Source organism: Ctenocephalides felis, unplaced genomic scaffold (assembly GCF_003426905.1).
Source record: "Ctenocephalides felis isolate EL2017-DRISC unplaced genomic scaffold, ASM342690v1 CF-g0.4_SCAFFOLD_01886, whole genome shotgun sequence".
Lineage (NCBI taxonomy): Eukaryota > Metazoa > Arthropoda > Insecta > Siphonaptera > Pulicidae > Ctenocephalides > Ctenocephalides felis.
Genome location: NW_020538040.1, coordinates 90685577 through 90706095, shown reverse-complemented (window position 1 = coordinate 90706095; position 20519 = coordinate 90685577). Strand labels below are relative to the sequence as shown.

General features: G+C 29.9%; 1 long non-coding RNA gene across 1 annotated transcript; it reads right to left on the bottom strand.

Moving 5' to 3' along the window:
• Positions 1-17880: 17880 nt before the first annotated feature.
• On the bottom strand, positions 17881-20053 carry LOC113377424. Its single transcript, XR_003367102.1, has 3 exons — positions 19938-20053; positions 19653-19832; positions 17881-18339 (listed from the first exon to the last, which is right to left on the bottom strand). It is a non-coding gene; the product is annotated as an uncharacterized LOC113377424 (long non-coding RNA).
• Between the last annotated feature and the right edge of the window lie 466 nt (positions 20054-20519).

The following is a 20519-nucleotide window of genomic DNA, read 5'->3' as shown; positions in this document are numbered from 1 at the left end:
CTGCAAAAAATACAAATCGATGTTTTTTAAATTATTCAAACATGTTGGCCCGTGTTCCCGAAATAGTCGACGAAAATTTTTACCGCACACACACATCAATTTTTTCTAAGGTATGCCAAAATATTCAGAAACCTTTGAAACGTAAAGATATGTAACAAAAAATATATTCGATTTTTTGCGATAACTATATCTTATTCTACGGGAAATTAATTATATATAAATATAAATTCGATATTTTTGCGATTACTATATCTTACTCTACGGTAAGTTAATTAAACATAAATAAAATATTTATATTTCAAATACAATCATGAGATAAGTCAAATTATTGAACAGCTACTCATTTATTTATAGCAATATAATAGTACAAACAAAACAATCACTGTATCACACATAGCGAAAACGTATTACACATATTTGCAAACAAATATTTGAAAATGTTTAAGAAAAATTTGAAGATTAAACCAGCTAATAATTTAACAATTGTAAATTATTATTATTAGGAATGTAAATAAATAAAGTAAGATAAAATTCATGTATAAAAGCAAGTACTTGCATAGTTGGTCACTAGTTCTTGAGAGAAGCGCGTTCAATACAGAAATATATTTAGTTAAAGCAAAATTTGGTGAAATGATATACATATATCGACCAATAGTTTTTTTATTGCTTATTTACGGTGTTCCTTTATATAAAGGCGAAAATTATGGTGAGACTAACAAATAAAAACATATATTTTCATGATATTAATTAATGATCACAACTGCTTTTATTTCTTAGGTAAATCAAATCCAATTCTCTTGAAAGAAATGAGAGCAAAAAGACATTTGAACGAAGATTCATTTTATTCACTGATGAGCGACTTTATAATTAAACAAAATGGAGGCGAAAATAAAACTTTAGGTAATATATATATTATATATATATATATATATATATATGTATATATATATACATATATATATATATATTGAAATGAATAAAACAGCCAATGCGTCGAATGTAAACAATTTAATTTATTTTTTATACGTTTCGAGACTAGATGTGTCTCATCATTCAGCTAAAAGAAATTTACAATATAAAGAAAAGGTTTCAAAAAAATGAATTTATACAATGGAAAAATTAATTGAAAAAACAACAAATTATACACACCAGATCAGGAAAAACCCACTTTACTAAAACATTTTACAACACCACAATCACATGACACTACTGTAGGAAAACAAAAATAATTTACGAAAAGACCGAAAAAGGTAGATGTAAAAATGTATAAAATACATAATTATTTGTTTTCAAAGCATAGCAACACGAATGGACTAAGAATGCGTCGAGAGACGTGTATTTTATACATTTTTACATCTACCTTTTTCGGTCTTTTCGTAAATTATTTTTGTTTTCCTACAGTAGTGTCATGTGATTGTGGTGTTGTAAAATGTTTTAGTAAAGTGGGTTTTTCCTGATCTGGTGTGTATAATTTGTTGTTTTTTCAATTAATTTTTCCATTGTATAAATTCATTTTTTTGAAACCTTTTCTTTATATTGTAAATTTCTTTTAGCTGAATGATGAGACACATCTAGTCTCGAAACGTATAAAAAATAAATTAAATTGTTTACATTCGACGCATTGGCTGTTTTATTCATTTCAATATGTTTCAACGTCGAACAAAAAATCATCAAGATATATATATATATATATATATATATATATTACATAAAATTTAAATTTTTGTCATTTAAATTATTCTGAAATTATATTTTTGCCACACATATCTCAACATCAAAAACAAACTAGTCGGTATTGGTATTTTGCTTTGAGGCAAGTTACACGAACTTCCCGATATGTGTAGATAATCGACTTAATCAATAAAACATAAATTAATTTATGAGTGATTAAAATTATTCTGAGTGGATTTTTTACACATGATTGAAAACGAACGAATACGTTAACTCGGAGTATTTTCTGAAAGCAAATTTTCAAAAATTAACAACTTTTATATTTGAACCAGTTTCCGCAGGACTTTAATGGTTTAGTATGTTCATTAAGATCAAGTACTCTATCGTTATACCAAGTAAATCGTCTAATTTTAATTTTAACAAACGTCAAACTACTCATTTTCTCAAACTTTGATGAATTTTTTAAATTAAATTACTTGTCGAAAGACCGTAATATTTCAGTAAGTTCTATAAGATCATGATATATATCGCCAAAAAAAAGTTCCATAAAAATCGGCTTAATTTTTTTTCAACAGTTAATTACAAGAAAACGGCTCGGTAGATTTTCACCTAAAACTAATCAGTATCATTCCCAACTAATATTTTTCGAACAGTTTTCGATTTTTTAAAATCGATTCGGTTGTATGAGTTTAAATGTGGACGAAAAGTTTAACACTTTTTTCCAAATTACAAAGAAACGGCTTGGCAGATCACCGGACAAAACTGACAAACGATAGTCCTCACTGAGATACATCAAATGGCTTTTAAATTTCTGAAATCGGTTCAGGCGTTTTTAAGAAAACGTCGATGAAAGGTCTAATTTTGATAAATGCCAAAAAAACTATATTAATTTTTGCAAACTTTGAAGAATTTTTAAAATTAAACGACTTGTTGTAGGGCCGTAATATTTTAGTATGATATATAAGACTATGGTATCTACCGTCAAAAAAAATCATGAAAATCGTGAAAAAAATTTTTTTAATACTTTATTACAAGAAAACGGCCCGGCCGATCTTTACCAAAAACTAATCAGCACGATTTCCAACCAATATCTTTCGAACGGTTTCTGAATTTTCAAAATCGATTGAGAATTGCGGGCTAAAACATAGACAAAAGTTTTTTCACTTTTCTGCGATTTACAAAGAAACGGTTTGGCTGATCGACGCGCAAATTTGAAAAACCCTAGTCCTCAACAAGATACATCGAATAGCTTTTAAATTTTTGAAATCGGTTCAGCCGTTTTTGAGAAAACGTCGATTTACGGCAGAAAATCTGTTCACATACACACACACACATACATACTTTTTCCAAATTTGGTCTCATTCGATTCAGGATGGCTGAAACGTCGAGAAAACATAAAATTAGCGAATCGGATTTTTCCATGAAAACATAAACTTCTCCTTCGGGAAGTTAACAAATAACTAGTTGAAAGTGGCATTTAGCCTTGAGGCAAATTGCATGAACTTCCCAAATTTGATATAATCAACCGCAAATAAGATTTAGATAATTAGATACAATTTCCAACTGATTATTTTGAAAACAAAGTTTTCGCTTTCAATTAAATCTTAACATTGTGATTTTCAATTGAATTTTCTCCAACACATTTAAATTTTCTGTAATTATATTAATTATATTGAACAGACACGTGATCATATTTATTATTCCAAATTTTAATAAATTGACAATGTTTGACTAATCACTTCTCAAAAGCAACTTTGACACTGACGATAATATGTTTTCAAATATTCATATTTTGTTAAAATTAAACTACTTACCGCAAAGCCGCAAAATTTTAGTATGTTCTTTAGGGCTATGATATTTATCAAAATAAAAAGTTTCATCAAAAAAATTTTACAATACTTAATTACGAAGAAACGGCTCGGCGGATCTTTGTCCAAAATTAATCAACACGATTCCCAAATAATATCTTTTAAATAGTTTAAATTTTTAAAATCGATTCAGAATTTTTGGCTAAAACGTGGACGAAAAATTTTTCACTTTTCTGCTAATTACAAAGAAACGGCTCAGCCGGTCGTATCAAAAATCTAACCAACGCGAGTGCTTACTAAGTTTCATCGAATGGTTTTTGTGTACACACACATATACTTTTTCCAAATTTGGTCTCATTTGATTAAAAATGGCTTCAAACGTCGTGAAAACAAAATTGGATTTTTTAAGGTAATATAAACTTCTTCCTCGGACACACACACAGAATATATATATATATATATATATATATATATCTGTCTAGTCTTTTTATTTTTCGCAACAGTAAACATCTAGTTATAATTTTTAGTGAAATTACGATTTGATTTTGGGTTTGATTCGATGGTATTCTCTAATTGGTTTCAATAATTTGAAGTTCCTGATCAAGGAGTCAATACATATTCCCAAAACGTAGAAAATATGAATGAAAAATTAAACTAGTAGTGCATGGCATCGTGCCTTAAGGCAAATTGCTGGAACTTCCCGTACCAAAAATTATCTTTTTTTAATAAGATTAAAATTTTTGAAATTTCTTTTGAAATTGGAATTGACTTTTTTGGGAAAAAAGACTTTTTGAAAAAATATAGAAGCGCGTAAGCGCCGCATCGCCGTCTATCGGACACACGATGTTACGCAACCCAAAGAAATATAATCAAAATTTATAGGTATTATTAAAATCTCCGTAAAATATCTGATAATTTGATGTGCCTATGTCTAATGATCATTACTTTTCCCAAAAATTTAATAGTTCATGTTGTCAATACAAATAAAATGCTTTTTGAATTATTGAAATCGGATGATCCGTTCTCTTGAAAACGGAGTTATTGTTTTAGGCATTTTTTGCCCCGTGTTCCAAAATCGTCGACGAAAATTTGTATCTGCACACACATACATCCATTTTTTCTAAAGTATGCCAAAATATTCAGAAACCTGTAAAACGTAAAGATATGCAAAAATTTTCATTTTCGATTTTTTTTTTGCGATTACTATAACTTACCCTACAGGAAGTTAATAATTTTTGGAGAAAAAAACAGACTTTTAGTTCAGAAAAGTCAAATCATAAATAACTAGTGAAAATTGGTATTTTGCCTTAAGGCAAGTTGCATGAACTTCCCGATAAATGTAACAATTGACTTAATCAATCAAAATTGAGATTTAGATATTTAGATGAATGTTTCACAATTAAGTAAATCATGTTACTTGTTTGCTAATTCCAAAACCATTTCTAATTGACTTGATTGACTTGATTGACTTATAACATCACAAAAGCAACTTTTGACACAAATTTTTTCCACATCATATTTTTTCAAACGTTAATGAATTTTTAAAACTAAACTACTTGTCGTAGGGTCGTAATATTTCAGTATGTTCTATAAGACCATAATATCTATCGTTAAAAAAAGTTTCATAAAAATCGGCAAAAAATTTTTTTTCAACATTTAATTACAAGAAAGCGACTCGTAGATTTTTGCCTGATACTAATCAGTGTCATTCCCAACCCATACCTTTCGAACAGTATTTGATTTTCTAAAATCGATTCAGGATTGTGTGCTAGAACGTTGGCGAAGAATTTTACACTTTTTTGCAAATTAAAAAGAAACAACTCGCTCGATCGTCGCACAACACTGAGAAACGATAGTGCTCATCAATTTACACATAGAATGGTTTTTAAATTTTTGAAATCGCTTCAAGCGTTTTTGAGCAAACGTCGGTAAAAGGTCTAAACGTCACCAATTTTTACAAACTTTGACGAATTTTGTCAAAGTTTGCAAAATAATTTGCAATTTTTGAAACAACTTGTCGTAGAGCTGTAATATTTTAGTATGATCTAGATTCTAGATCATAGAAAAAAATCGATTTTTATTATTTTTTTTGACGATAGATATCATGGTCTTCTAGATTCTAGAAGACCATGATATCTATCGTCAAAAAAAATAATAAAAATCGATTTTTTTCTACAGTTAATACCAAGAACAATGAAATGTCGAGAAAATATAAAATTAGCAAATCGGATTTTTTGATGAAAACAAACTTCTTCTTCGGGAAGTTAATAATAGTTTAAACACATTTAAATGTTTAAATAAGTTTGCGTGAAATTAGTTTCGCAGAAATAAATAACTTTGCCATCAATACTGATTTAAAATTACTGCTAATCACAACGTAGTTAAGAACGCGATGGATATAAATATCATACATAAATATTTGTTGTACATTTTTATTGTACATTGTTATTTAAATGCATAAATCTTCTACAAATAAATATTTTAAAAACAGAGCACAATGTTTCGAAATATACGGAAGAATCAGACCCTGATATCAAAGATCAGGCAACCCCGCTCCTGGTTAAAACTCTGTTACCAGAAGGTGTTCGAGTAACAAATAATACGTTTCGAGTACCTGTGAAGATGAAAATTAATGGAGACAATTTCAATGCAAACGTTGATTTCAAGCAATCAATAAATGATGAAAATGTAAAGATGTCACAGGACACATTCGACAAGACTAAAGGATTCGCGGCCATAAAAATATCAGTGGCTGATGATGATTCAGATAAACCTTTACAAGGCAAATTACTGAAAGGTTCTTCAGCAACTTATGACCGTAAGGTACTTTTACCATTCATGCTGCACATGATCAACGACCCTGATCTAATGGAAGTAACTTCTTTTAAAGAAAGTAAGTAAATACATATGAAGTGTATAACTTCGCTTCCGCCGTTTTTACAAAACGATTTTCCGCAGTAAAACTTCGAATTTCGGAAAAACGGTGGAATTAAGTCGTAGGGGAAGTACGGTCAAAATAAGATGGTGTTTTGTTTTTAAATGAGATTTATTTATTTATTTATTTCTTATTATAATTTTTTATTTTATATTATGTTATAACAATAGTTTTTAACTTCCCATAAGGTAAGTTATAGTAATCGCAAAAAAATCAAAAATGAAAATTTTTATATATCTTTACGTTTTAGACTTTTCTGAACATTTTGGTATACATAAAAAAATTGATGTATGTGTGTGTGCGTATGTGCGGATACAAATTTTCGTCGACGATTTTGGAAACACGGTTCAACCGATTTTAATTATTCAAAAAACATTCGATTGCTGTTGACCAGGAGACGTGCTGATTAGTTTCTGGCATAGGCAGGTTTAGCCGTTTCGAAAATACGGGTAAAAAGTGCCAACAACAGTACTCAGTTTAAAAGAACTGAGCGTCCGATTTTAATAAATCAGAAAACATTTTACTTGTATTGACAAGATGAACAACTGATCAAATTTTTGGGAAGGCAGGTCAAGCGGTTTCGGAGATCTAGTAAAAAAAGTAAAAACTCGAGGAATATCAAATGTTCTCAAATAGATTATTATAATTATTTGAAGTATTATAAGTGATGTTTAGTTCTTTAGCTAAAATTAGAGAATAAATCCAAATTATTTTTTGATATTCAAAAGTTTTTTTTGAAAATTGAAAGAAAATAAAATTAAAAAAAATCTTTACCCAAAAGCAATCGTTTCGTCAATACAAACAGAAAGTTTTTTAAATCATTAAAATCGGATGCTTAGTTCTCAGTTCTACATTTAGCTCTGTATCTCCGAAACGGTTAGACCTGCCTTTGCCAAAATCTAATGACCACGCCTTTCATCATTACGGACCGAATGTTCTTAGGATCATTCAAATCGGTCGATAAGTTCTCTTAAAAACTGTCATTTTTAGCACTTTTTGCTCGGTATCTGCCTTTGCCAAAAACTAATCAGCATATCTATCAATAGAAATCGATTGCTTTTTGAATTTTTCAAATCGGTTCATCTGTACGCTCAAAATCATCGACGAAAAATTATCTCCCCACATACACACACATCCATTTTTTCTGATGTATGCCAAAATGTTCAAAAACCTCGGAAACTTCAAGATATGCAAAATTTTTCATTTTCGATTTTTGGCCCATTACTGTAACTTACCCTACGGTAAGTTAAAAAGTGCCATTTGGCGGTTAAACATATGCACATCAAATTATCAGATATTTTATGGAGATTCAATTTAATAAAATACGTTAAATTTTGTTTACATTTCTATGGGTTTCGTAACATCGTTTGTCTGTAAGACGGCGACACGGCGCTTACGCGCTTCGATATTTTGTCTCTATGCAGCTAAAGCAGTGCGATTACTTTGAAAAAATGTTCCAAATTTCCAAAGTAATACTCATTTTTCTAAAAAAGTCAATTTTTTTCAAACATAAAATTTCTCAGAAATCTATTTTTTTTTCAAAGTTTAAAAAAAATCTAATTATTTTGAAATAAAAAAAGGGAAGTTCCAGCAATTTGCCTTAAGACACGATGTCATACACCACTAGTTACTCATCTTTGGTTCATTCTGGTAGTCAATGAACCAAAAATAGTATATTAATTCAGGAACTATAACATATTTATTTAACGAAAACTGCAACCTATTACAGAACCCATTTTGTCGATATAGAACGCACAAAATGATATATGTATAGTGTAAGGGTCCACTGAGATGCTAATTTTTAAGCAAGCAATTCACAAATAAATTGTTTTGCCTCAGAACCAAAAGGGTTTTGCAACAAATAAAAGTTTCTTCTTTTTAGCGGTGGATCTTTTGGACTGTTTTTAGCAATCATTTCTTGCATACTTAGAGTAAAAGTTAAAATCTAATTACCTAAATGCTTGCGATATAGTACTATCTCATTTTGTTCTTTGTATATACTATACAATTTTGTCATTTTGTCCGAACAAAAATGAATAATTCATCGAAATTCAACATCTGACTATTACTATAAAACTGATTGAAATCACTGGTACTGGCATAAGTAAATAGATGTTAATTGAAACGGTTACGAATATCAATGAATCGGTGCCCAAAATATATGAGAAAAACGCCATTAAAGTGAACTTTCCAAAACGGACATAAAGTTTAAGCTGGTTACTGCGACAAAACTGTGACAATGACGCTCACAACATCTGACAGGATAGTTATTACGGCTTTCGTCACGTTATAACAATTGCGGTCACTGAGTCATTTTGTTCATATATACCATTTTGTCCGTATTTCCCCTACATGTAATATATTACTTTATTATACAATACAAAATTTCATCATTTTACTATGTTATAATCAGTGTAAATTGAATATTAAACTATGCCAAAAGATTTTAGATTTCAGATTTCAGATACAAAATAATTTTGAACATGAAAAGCATCAATTACTTGAAACATGTAGCAGGTAGATTATGAATGCATCGTTAAAGCAATTGCAATATTAATATTCGATACCAAAAACTCCACTAAAAAAAGAAGTTTTGGTATGGTATAGAAAATGATCTATCTCAGAACCTACAGAAAGCTTGTATGATATAAATTACAATGTAACAAAAACCGACTCGCTAGCATCAATTATCGTAAGTTCGATCTTTATTACCATAAAATTAAATTTTACTAGAGGGAGTATTTAAGCCTTAAATTTTAAGGGCAGTACGGGTATAGTACATTTTATTGTTGAATTCACAGTTAAATAAAGAGTACGTACAAATGTTTTCAATGTTTATATATAGATCTAAATAATATAGATAAATAATTTATAACTTACCACAAAAAAGTCCGACGAAACGAACAATCACTTGAACTTCACTGTCTCTGAACCGAATAGTTCAACTTGAACAGAGGACCAGTTCGAATCGTAGCATAAAAATATATTTTTCTTGAAAAAAATATAAGTTCAAAAATTATTATAGCGCAATTAACTTTTTAAGAGTGCACCTAAAATTGTGTTTTTATGTATCTGTAATGTACTTTCGTAACAAAACGGTTTTGTTATCCCACTTTTAAAAACACATAATTAAACGATTCTTTCATAATAAACAGTACTTACGTTCAATAAAACATCAACTTCAACTACGATCACATGGAATTTGAACAAATTATTCCATCAATAATATAGCAGACAAACAAACCGACTGAACGCAGAAGAACTTCAAACGATCATATTGAAAAAATGAACACCATACAAACATAAAAATCCATTTAATGCACTCACACAATTCAATACATAAGCCGACAGAACAGTAAATGTACAAAATTCACTACCTTTCTTAGCTGGCAAAATTTGCGGACATGATAAGAGATCTCAACACTATAATAAACAGGAATCAATACACCATCAAATCAAGGCAGGATTTTATAGTGAAAACACATGTCAAACTACCAGAACATTAACTAATTTTTTGTAACGTTTAACAAAAAACAAAAGAGCCTACAGAGTAGAACTGAAAAGATTTGTCACATTGATACTGACTATTTAGTCTGATCTGATGAAACTATAATTGAAAAAGTATAACTTAATTACAAAGTAAGCAAACAAATACCGTAACAATGTAACCAACTACTCTCGATATGATCTTCAAAAACGTGTTTGAAATTTAATTAATGACTAAATGTAATAATATTTTTGAAATCTCCCAGATTTTAATATTTTGCATATAATCTGATTCAAATTGTTTGCATTCTCAAAATAATACTTGAATAGACCTTTTATCTGCATAAAGTGTGATCACAATATTACCCCAGACAAAAAAATTGAAAAATACTCCAGCTACATGCGTTCATGGAATTCACCACCATGCAAACTACAGAGGATGCACTAGCCACCACACTATATACTATGCGTTATAAATAAACTGTATGCAACGCATAGATAAACAAGTATATGATGCAACACTATTAAACAATTCAATCCATATTTATAAACATTCAGTCTTCAGACACGGTACCGTTAACATCGGAGCAAAGCCGAACATTCGATATTTAAAGTGATTTTTTTTTAATTTAATTTATTCTGCAATCTGTTTTACATGAGCATTAACATTAATCAGAAATTGCTAACAATAATTATCCTACAATATTAACCAGAAGATAGTAGCAACACCCAGCGGCGTGTTTACTAGATATAAGGACTAATTATCTATACTCGAAGTATTTGCTGACATTTTAATTATATGTGCAACTACGCCCACGAGAGGCAATTTTCACTTGAAGCTATATTTGAGGTCTATGACCTCAAGTGGAAATTTGACATCAAAGTTGCCTGATGTCAGGGTGCTAGCCGATAATAGCTCTAACCGATATCACCACCGCTGGCCCATTTAAAGTGAATTAAATCAATATTTATCTGAAACAATTTTGTGAAAGTGTAAATAAAACACCTTTTATCAGGTATAAGTTTCAGTGAAATGCCCTCCGTCGGTGGGGACCGAGAGACCAACGGTCTAATAGTACAAACATTTAATGTTCTCAACAACATGGATACGTTAAAAGAAAATGAAACAATTAATACTTCAAGTAGCCCAATTCCGAGCATCAGCGCATTACAAACTGCAAGTACATCTAGCATTAATTATTCTCAATAAAACAATGCTGCAAAAATGAACACAAGCGGCGTTTCTTGGCAGGTAATTAGCAACAGAAAACGTAAAATAACATCGAAACCATTAAATTCAATTACCATAACTCAAAACCGATTCACGGCTTTATCATTCGTCAATATGGACAATGACAGTGCAGTTCAACCGATTGTAAGTAAACCTCCACCTATTTTCGTGTATGGCGTCGATAAAATAAACGACATGAAAGAAGCAATCAACAAGATCATTCCACGCAAACAATGTTTTCTAAGAAGTCTGGCAAATAATAACTTCAAAATTTTTTGCTGCACAATTGATCAATTCCGAAACTTATCTAATTATTTAAAAATTGCAAACGTTGTCTTCCATACGTATCAATTGAAAGAAAAAAAAAAAGCCTATAGAATTGTAATAAGAAACCTACACTTTACCACAGTCATCGAATCGGAATTAGCAAAGCAAGGTCACACAGTTAGGAACGTAACGAACATCAGGCATAGAATATCAAAACAACCTTTGAATATGTTCTTCGTCGACCTCGAGCCAGCAAACAACAACAAAAAAATCTATGACATTTATAAAATATCAAACAACATAATCCGAATTGAGCCTCTGAAAAAAAATAATATCATATAGTGCACACGCTGCCAATTATATAATCATACCCAGCGATATTGCAACAGACCATATGCCAGTCGAAAGTGCGGAGATGACCACAATACAAAAATCTGCACCAAAGATCCCAAAACACCAGCGAGCTGCTGTCTCTGCGGAGGGGCCCATACTGCTAATTCTCGCGGTTGCGACTACTACAAAGAAATAAATGACCAAAGAAATAATTTCCTCAATAGTAAGTCAACCAAAAATACAAGATACAAAACAACACTTCATAACATAAACAAACAAGACAAACCTCATACATTTCCTCCAACAATCAAATCAAAAAACCCCGACATATCATACGCAAACTTTTTTTTTTATTATTATTGTTTCCACAGCAATCAGAACTCTTTATTATTGTTCTATAAGCTATTTCTGTGTATGACTTATGACCTAAAATATTGATATGAGAAGCAACCCATCGGTTCATCCTTCTCCTATGTGTGGGGTTTTTATATATTTGCTCTTATGTCTAATTATGTGTAATAGTGTGCATATGATTGTATGATGCAACCATGCCCACGAAGGACGATTTCCACTTGGAATTATATTGTGATGTATAACCCCAAGTGGAAATTTGACATCAAAGTTGCCTGATGTCAGGCTTGGCGGTAGCGGGAATCGAACCAGCGAACCTGGGTCTAGTTGGTGCTAGCCCACGCTCTAACCGATTTCGCCACCGCTGGCCCATACGCAAACATAACAAGAAATTCTTTTATAATTTTCAATAATCCTATTACAGACTCAGAACCTTCATCTCTTTCCTCATTCCTTCAAGAATTCAAATCTTTATTTAACCAACTTATGCAACAAAACAGTATGGTCCTCAATATGTTAGCTTCACTCATTAATAACATGAACAATGACAAAGGTAATTAAAATAGCACAATGTAATGCCAACGGCTTAATACCACATAAAATTTTCTGAATCACACTTTACAGATAAAACATTTTTTTAAAATTCACGAATATACAACTTATAATGCAAATCACCCAAGTGAAAAAGCTCAAGATTGCTCGGCAATCCTAGTAAAAAATAACTTAAACCGCTATGCTCTTCCAAATATTGAAGAATTTTTTCAAACAACGCAAATTGCGATTGTAACCAATCTTTATGATCTCCATGTATCTGCAATATACTGTCCTCCAAAATTCAAAATATCGTCATCAGAGTATACATCATTTATTTCTCAATTTGGATCTAAATTTATTATAGGAGGGGATTTCAATTGTAAACATTCTGCATGGGGTTCACGTTTAACTACTGCTAAAGGCAAAGAACTTTATACAGCATTAGAACAAAACTACTTATCTTACATATCAACAGACAGTCCCACATATTGCCCCTCAGATCCAAGTAAATTCCCAGATCTCTCTATCTTTAAAGGCATTTCCAAATTTCAAATGAATATTGAATCAAGCTATGACTTATCGTCAGACCATTCCCCAATCCTATTAAAAAAAAAACATTTAGTTAATTCGATGTCCGATTCGTGTCCATTCCGTTCAATTTTCACATAATAAATTCTCTGACTGGGTCCATTACAAAAAAAAATTCTGAACTCTAGAACACTTCCAAATATAAGGCCAAAGAACACGACCGATATAGAAACTCAATTACAATTTCTTACAGAAATCTTATGCACGACAACAGAACAAACTACTCCGACCCCAAAAGCAACAAAAGAATAAATAACAATTCCTATTGAGATCAAAAATTTACTAAATGCAAAAAGAAAAGCAAGACACATTTGGCAACAGTCGCATAAGCTTTCAGATAAGACTTCTTTCAACTACCTCAATAATATCTTGAGGAAAAAAATAAAGAAATGGAAAAATCTCTCATTCAAATCCTATCTGATGGAACTTAATAGATTTGACAACTCAATTTGGCAACATATTAAACAAAAGGCTAAACCACCTCAAATAAATTATCCTTTAAAAATACCACACCAAAACAGCTTTAAATGGGCGAAGAGTACAAAAAAATAAGCGGAAGAATTTGGTGATTACCTGAGAATTACTTTCAGTGCTCAAAACATAACTCCAAATTTAGAAATAGAACAATTACTACAATCAAATATCCAATTATTCTCAATAAGACACTTTTCACCGAATGATGTTTTTGAAGAAATTAAGAATTTAAAAAATAAGTCAGTTATGTTAATGATGTTTTTGGTCTGTATCTTCGAAATGGCTTCCTTTGCGAAAAACTAATCACCACTTCTCCCAATCATTACAAATTGAATGATTTTTGGATCATTCAAATCGGATACTTCGTACTCTCAAAAACTTGATTTATATCTTCTGCACTCTTTGCTCCGTATCTCCGTAACGGCTGGACCTGCCTTTTTCAAAAACTAATCAGCACATCTCCCTATCAATAGGAATCGAATGTTATTTGAACAATTCGAATCGGTTGGGACGAAAAATTGCGGACATGCAAAACACACACACATCCATTTTTTCTGAGGTGTGCCAAAATGTTCACAAACCTCTGAAACGTAATGATATGCAAAAAATTTCATTATCGACTTTCGGCCCATTACTATAACTTACCCTGCGGAAAGTTAATTAAGTTTTAGATAGTGCTTGTGCATTCTAGTATAATCAATAACTATTTGTTTATTACAGATCGCGATGCAATCGATCGGACTATTGCAGATGCTTTAGTGAATAATATGATAAAGATGGTTGGCTACAAACACGATACAGGTGAGTTAATTTTATATATGTATGTACCTATCGATAAGATTATGAAAACTGATCGACTTCTATATAGTGATATATAATAAAAATTATTGAACTTACAGATAATACTACTGACAACTATTCCAGTCACATACAGCGCATAAGTGCCCCCTTACGTGCACCACCAATACAAAGATCTCGCCTGACTTCTACACAAAAAGCAGATAACCGAGCACTCCAGGCTAAAAGAATAAAAACAAAAGATTTAATTTACCGACGTCTTCAAAAAATGCATAATGATAAGAAAAATACTACGCGGGAACATTTGAATAAAGACCAGAAAAGGTCTAGATCAAAGACGAATGTATATAATTCCAACACCGATCATTTTATTAAACCACTAAAAGCCGAAGATCTGAGTATAGACTGGGCTAAATATGTTGGAATACAGGATGCTTTCAGAAATCCAATAATAAAACCTCTCAATTTCACTGTTATACCTGCTATATATAAAGATCAAAATAATTCAGCATTGAATATAGCAACTTTAACTTCAACCAGGAAAGAAGGCAACGAAATTCCAGATATTAAAAGTGATGGAAAGGTGATAGAAAAACTACAGGACAATAACACAACGATAAATAAGATCGAAAGTAATACGCCTGTTCCCCAAACATCTAAACCCCCACCAACTAATGATGAAAAGAAACCCAACGTTCCCGAGACAAGTACTTTAAGTCACGACGAGATTTTAAAAGAAGTGCGACGATTATTTTACGAGCGACACAAGGGACTAACACGATTCAACTAACACGATGTAATGCAAGAACTTCCTATAATATATAATAAACCAACAAGAATTTAAAAGTCGGATACAAATTGAACCCCTAATCTAAAAGTAAAAATTACACCGGCTATAACTATTTTACTGTTTTTATTCTGCGATCTTTATACAAAACAATAGACAGAAATTATTCAACATATATAAAAAAACGTTATGATTAGATATTAGAAGATACACTCAGCGGAATATATATATATATATATATATATATATATATATATATATTAGAGCGGTCCTTAATATGGACATTTTCGAATTTTATTTTCGCTCTTAATATTAACTTTTAGATTGTGCGCAATTCGATCAAAGCTTCGTATGGAAGTAGCATGGAAAAAATTACGAAAATTTTAAAAATGTTTTTTAGGTATAACTTAACGACAAATGAATTAAAAGTGATAATTCGTGTCATTTATTGAAAATGCAAAACAGGTTTTCTATAATTTGTTTTGTAGAGCGTCGAAATTTGTTCGCTAAGTTATATGTTCGCTAAGCTATATTCCATGCTATTTCCATACAAAACTTTGATTGAACTGCGCACTATCTAAATGACAATATTAAGAGCTAAAACTTATAGAGGATTTTTTATCAATTTGGAAGCATTTGAGCCCCTGGGAGCAAGGAAATTCGAAAATGTCCATATTAAGGACCACCCTAATATATATATATATATATATATATAGGTTGTCAAATATCTCCCTTCCGCTTTTTTGCTCTTGGTTTATAATACAAAAAGGCGGAAGGGAGATATTTGACAACCTAATATATATATATTAGTGATATGCCAAGTCGAATCAAGTGATCGAATCATTCGAATCAAGCCTTAAACGACTTGATTCGAATCAAATCGTATCAAGCCGCGAAATATTTACTGTGACAAAATATGCATGAACACAATTTTTTTATAAATATAAAAAAAATGTTTTGATTTAATTCAATATTATAATGATATAAACAATAATAATAAATAACATAAATGACAAATATAAAAAATAATCATGAATTAAATCATGCGAGCCACCCGGCTTTAATATGCTTAAATGTATCAGCCGACTCCAATCGTCTTTATATGACTTTAACCGCATTCATCGACTAACTATATCATCCGACTTCATATGGCTCAAACCGAATCATTCCGACTTCAAGCGATAAGACTTCAATCGACTTCATATGTTTCAAACCGAATCATTCCGACTTCGAGCGTAAAGACTTCAATCGACTTCATATGACTCAAATCGAATCATTCCGACTTCTAACGATAAGACTTCAATTGACTACATATGACTCAAACCGAATCAATCCGACTTGCGATATGAGTTCGAAACAGATACAATGCGTCGTCGTTCATGCGTGTTTATTTATTATACACAGCGCTGAGGGCGATTTTGTTCGTGAAGTATCAATACCCAATTTTAATAATAATTAAGTGTTTTAGATTTTAAATGTTATCAGAATAATCCACTCAAAATTATCAAACAAGTTTCGGGAATCTTTCAATATAATACCCTTTTGAAACAAGAATTCACCATTACCAGAAAGCCAGTAAATTATATTCAACTTCTGATTATGTAAGTAATGGCAAATTCACATTAATGAAATTAACTTTCAGCTCTCAGGTTAGATGCGATACTTTACTGATTACATAGTAAAAAAAACAATTGACCCATTATTCCAAATATTATTTTATATGCTTTAGTGATGCACAATTGTTTGGTAATCTATTATTGTAAATCAACTTGTAGATATGTATCAACCGCCTTTAAAATTAAATAATTTTTAATAATTTTCAGAATATACTTTTTGACAGTAATTTATGTTTACAATTTCTACTTTGTCTGTTATAATGGTTAAAACTAACAATTTTGATTATAAATTTGAATTACTTTTACTAAATAAATACATCCATGATTTTTTTTTGTCTATATATTTACTTGATTCGAGTTGATTCGAATCAGGTCTTTTTCTGATTCGAATCATTCGAATCGGGAATTTTCCGAGTCGGCTCATCACTAATATATATATATATATATATATATATATATATATATATATATATATATATATGTTTAATTTGAGTTTAATAATCGGGCGTAACATCAATAAAAATATTATTATTATTGTTTTTCCACAAAATTTCCTTTCATATAATTTATTTAGTTTCAATTTTTATAGTTAACTTGATTACCACTGAATGATGGCTAAGATGCTAGCCGAAACGTATGGATTTTAAATAAATAAATTTTTAAAAAAAAACTCATACTATTTTATTGATGTTACGCCCGATTATTAAACTCAAATTAAACATATATATCAACATCAAATTCAAGACTATTCAAAAATATATATATATATATATATGCGTATGTGTGTGAAGAGCTTCGAAAAAGAATCCAAAAAGTAAGAAAAAATAAAGTTTTTTAAAAAAATATTTTTGTTATTTATTTACTGTCGATGTTTCGGAACTAGATTGGAGAAGGCTTATAGGTCAAATATTTCATATAAATCAAATGCCTCTCTACACATTATACATTACATTTATGCATTCATAAATCAATTTGCGCTTACACTGTCACACTCAATTCATATTTATGGTTTCGTACTTAATATGTTATCTGATTTAATAACTTTTACACTTATTTTATAATAATTTATTAGTGAACAGCAATCAGAAAAAACATTCAAGTAAATACTTCCTCACTCATACATATACATGCACACTTATGTAGATACACATATAATTATCGTGCTAGAATTTGTGAATCAAATAGTAGTCGCTCCAATAATTGAATCTCCAATTCATCTCATTAGCCTACAGTGAAATGTGGGATATGTTGCAATAAACAATTTATGAGGCTTGAATATTATCAATTGAGATCTTTATTATTTAGTTTCTACAATTTGGTTTGGCAAAACACTGTGCAACTGTAACATTCGGGTGATCTTCAAGTTTCTGATAGTGATGCACATGGTAATGAGCTTCATCTCAATTTGTGTCTACTTCATCAGAAAATTTTTCTTTCAATGAATCACTGCAATACCTTTTCTGTCCCAATGAGCCATATAGAAAATTAATAATCTAATAGTAATTTTCATAAAGATATAGAATATTTATTATTATTATTATAACTATTTTCACTTTTGTGAAAGGGCTGTGGTTCAAAGGTGTAAGAAATAATAATCAATGCATTTATTTTTTTTTAAATAACTAAGGAATTTAACAATTGAAAAAAACTAAGTCAGTTTGCATTAAATTCAAAGGTTGTTTGCAAGTAGCCAAATTATTGCAATGCATTTGTAAAACTCGTTACAGTATGAGATAGTCTTGCTTAGAGCAAAGATTTGTGAGTAAAATTTATAAAAAACACTATTTTTCATGGTTCAAAACCTAAGCCAATATCTATTAAACTCAAAGGTTAATTGCAATAATTCAAGTAGGCAAGTAGTATCATAGCAATTTTGCATTTTAAAACCTCATTACAGTATGATATCGTCTTGGCTAGAGCAAAGTTTAGCGAGTAAAATTTATAACAAAAACTATATTTCATAATCTCAAACCTAATAAAAAATGCAATTAATTGAATTAAGTTGAACTGAAAGAGATGAATTGTCCTTTACTCAAGTATTCACTTTTGTTAGATAATGCAATATATATCCTAGTTGTAATTTATCTATTATATATATATATATATATATATATATATATATATATATATATATATTTTATATGTATATATATATGTATATATATATATATATATATATATATTATTGATAAAACATTCAATGAGTAATAATAAAAATCGTTACCAATTAATATAATTATATATTATATTTTTTGTGGAGCGTTTACCTTAACCGCAAACATGTGTTTGTTTTACTTTTACATCTATACACAAACAGTGTAATAAAAGTACTCGTGATACCTATGATAATCATTTATGGCATTATAATATTTTTATTATCCAATCATGTAAGTTTGAAGTGATATTTTTTTATTACAGTTGAGCATGTTCATGCAATTAAAAATAATATACAAACAAACTCTCAAATAGATTTTAATCATGAATGTAAACAATACTAGCTGACACAAAATGGGCAAATTTAAATACTAGATTTTGAGTGCGTTTCACTTTTATGACTTAATGTTTCTGATATTTCTTATTATTTAATTTATTATTGGAAGACATAAGTTATATGGTTTAGACAACATTGAACTTAATACATTGTGTGTATAATTAGATAACGGCTTGTAAACAAAAACATATGTACATTTGTATGTCCAAATGTATTTAGTTTATAAACTGAATGCCATATTTTGTAATTATATTGATTATGATTAAATTCAAAAATGAATACCTGCTCCAATTTGCTTTATAGTTTTTCATTTGTCCCATCCATTGTCAACTGGTTTGATGAGTAATAAGATACATTTATGGTGCACCTTATTTATGTACTTTCTACAGTGTATCCAAAGAAAAGAGCTCAACTTGACATGATAATTATTTATAACTTGATTTCATACATGATTGCATATTACTGAAAAATTTTCACGTTAGGTTTAAATAATGACAACAAGACAGTTACAGGTTTCATAAATGTTATATGAGTTAAAAACTTAGTATTGGATATTAGCATACTTACAGAATATTTTTACTTAAATGCAATAAAAGAACAAGTAACATTTATTAATGTTAGTTTTTGGTTCAATCACAACCACAATATCACAAATGACAAATGTTTCCAACGCAATGACAAACTTGTTGCTTGTTGAATTTTTCAATGTTGATTTGTTAACGAATGAGAAACGCTTGGAAAAAACCGTTCGATGATTCAATGCGCTCTACTGCTAAATTGAACTAGACCTTTGTGTCGGACTATCAGGTGGAAATTATAAAAACAACCAGGTAAACTAGCTGTAAGTGGAATTCTGTCTTAAGGCAATTAAGGCATCGTGCCTTAAGGCAAATTGCTGAAACTTCCCGTACCAAAAATTATTATTTTTTTAAAAACGATTAACATTTTTGAAAAAAATTTACTTCGAAAAAATAAGATTTTTGAGAAACAATTAGACAAAAAATGACTTTTATTTGAAAAAAAAAAAAATTTTTAATTTTTTTTTTAAATTTTTTTTTTGAAAAAAAATGTTTTCTTTATTTTGACATATTTTGGAAGATCTAAACTTTTTTTCAAAGCAATCGTACTGCTTTAACTGCATAAAGACGA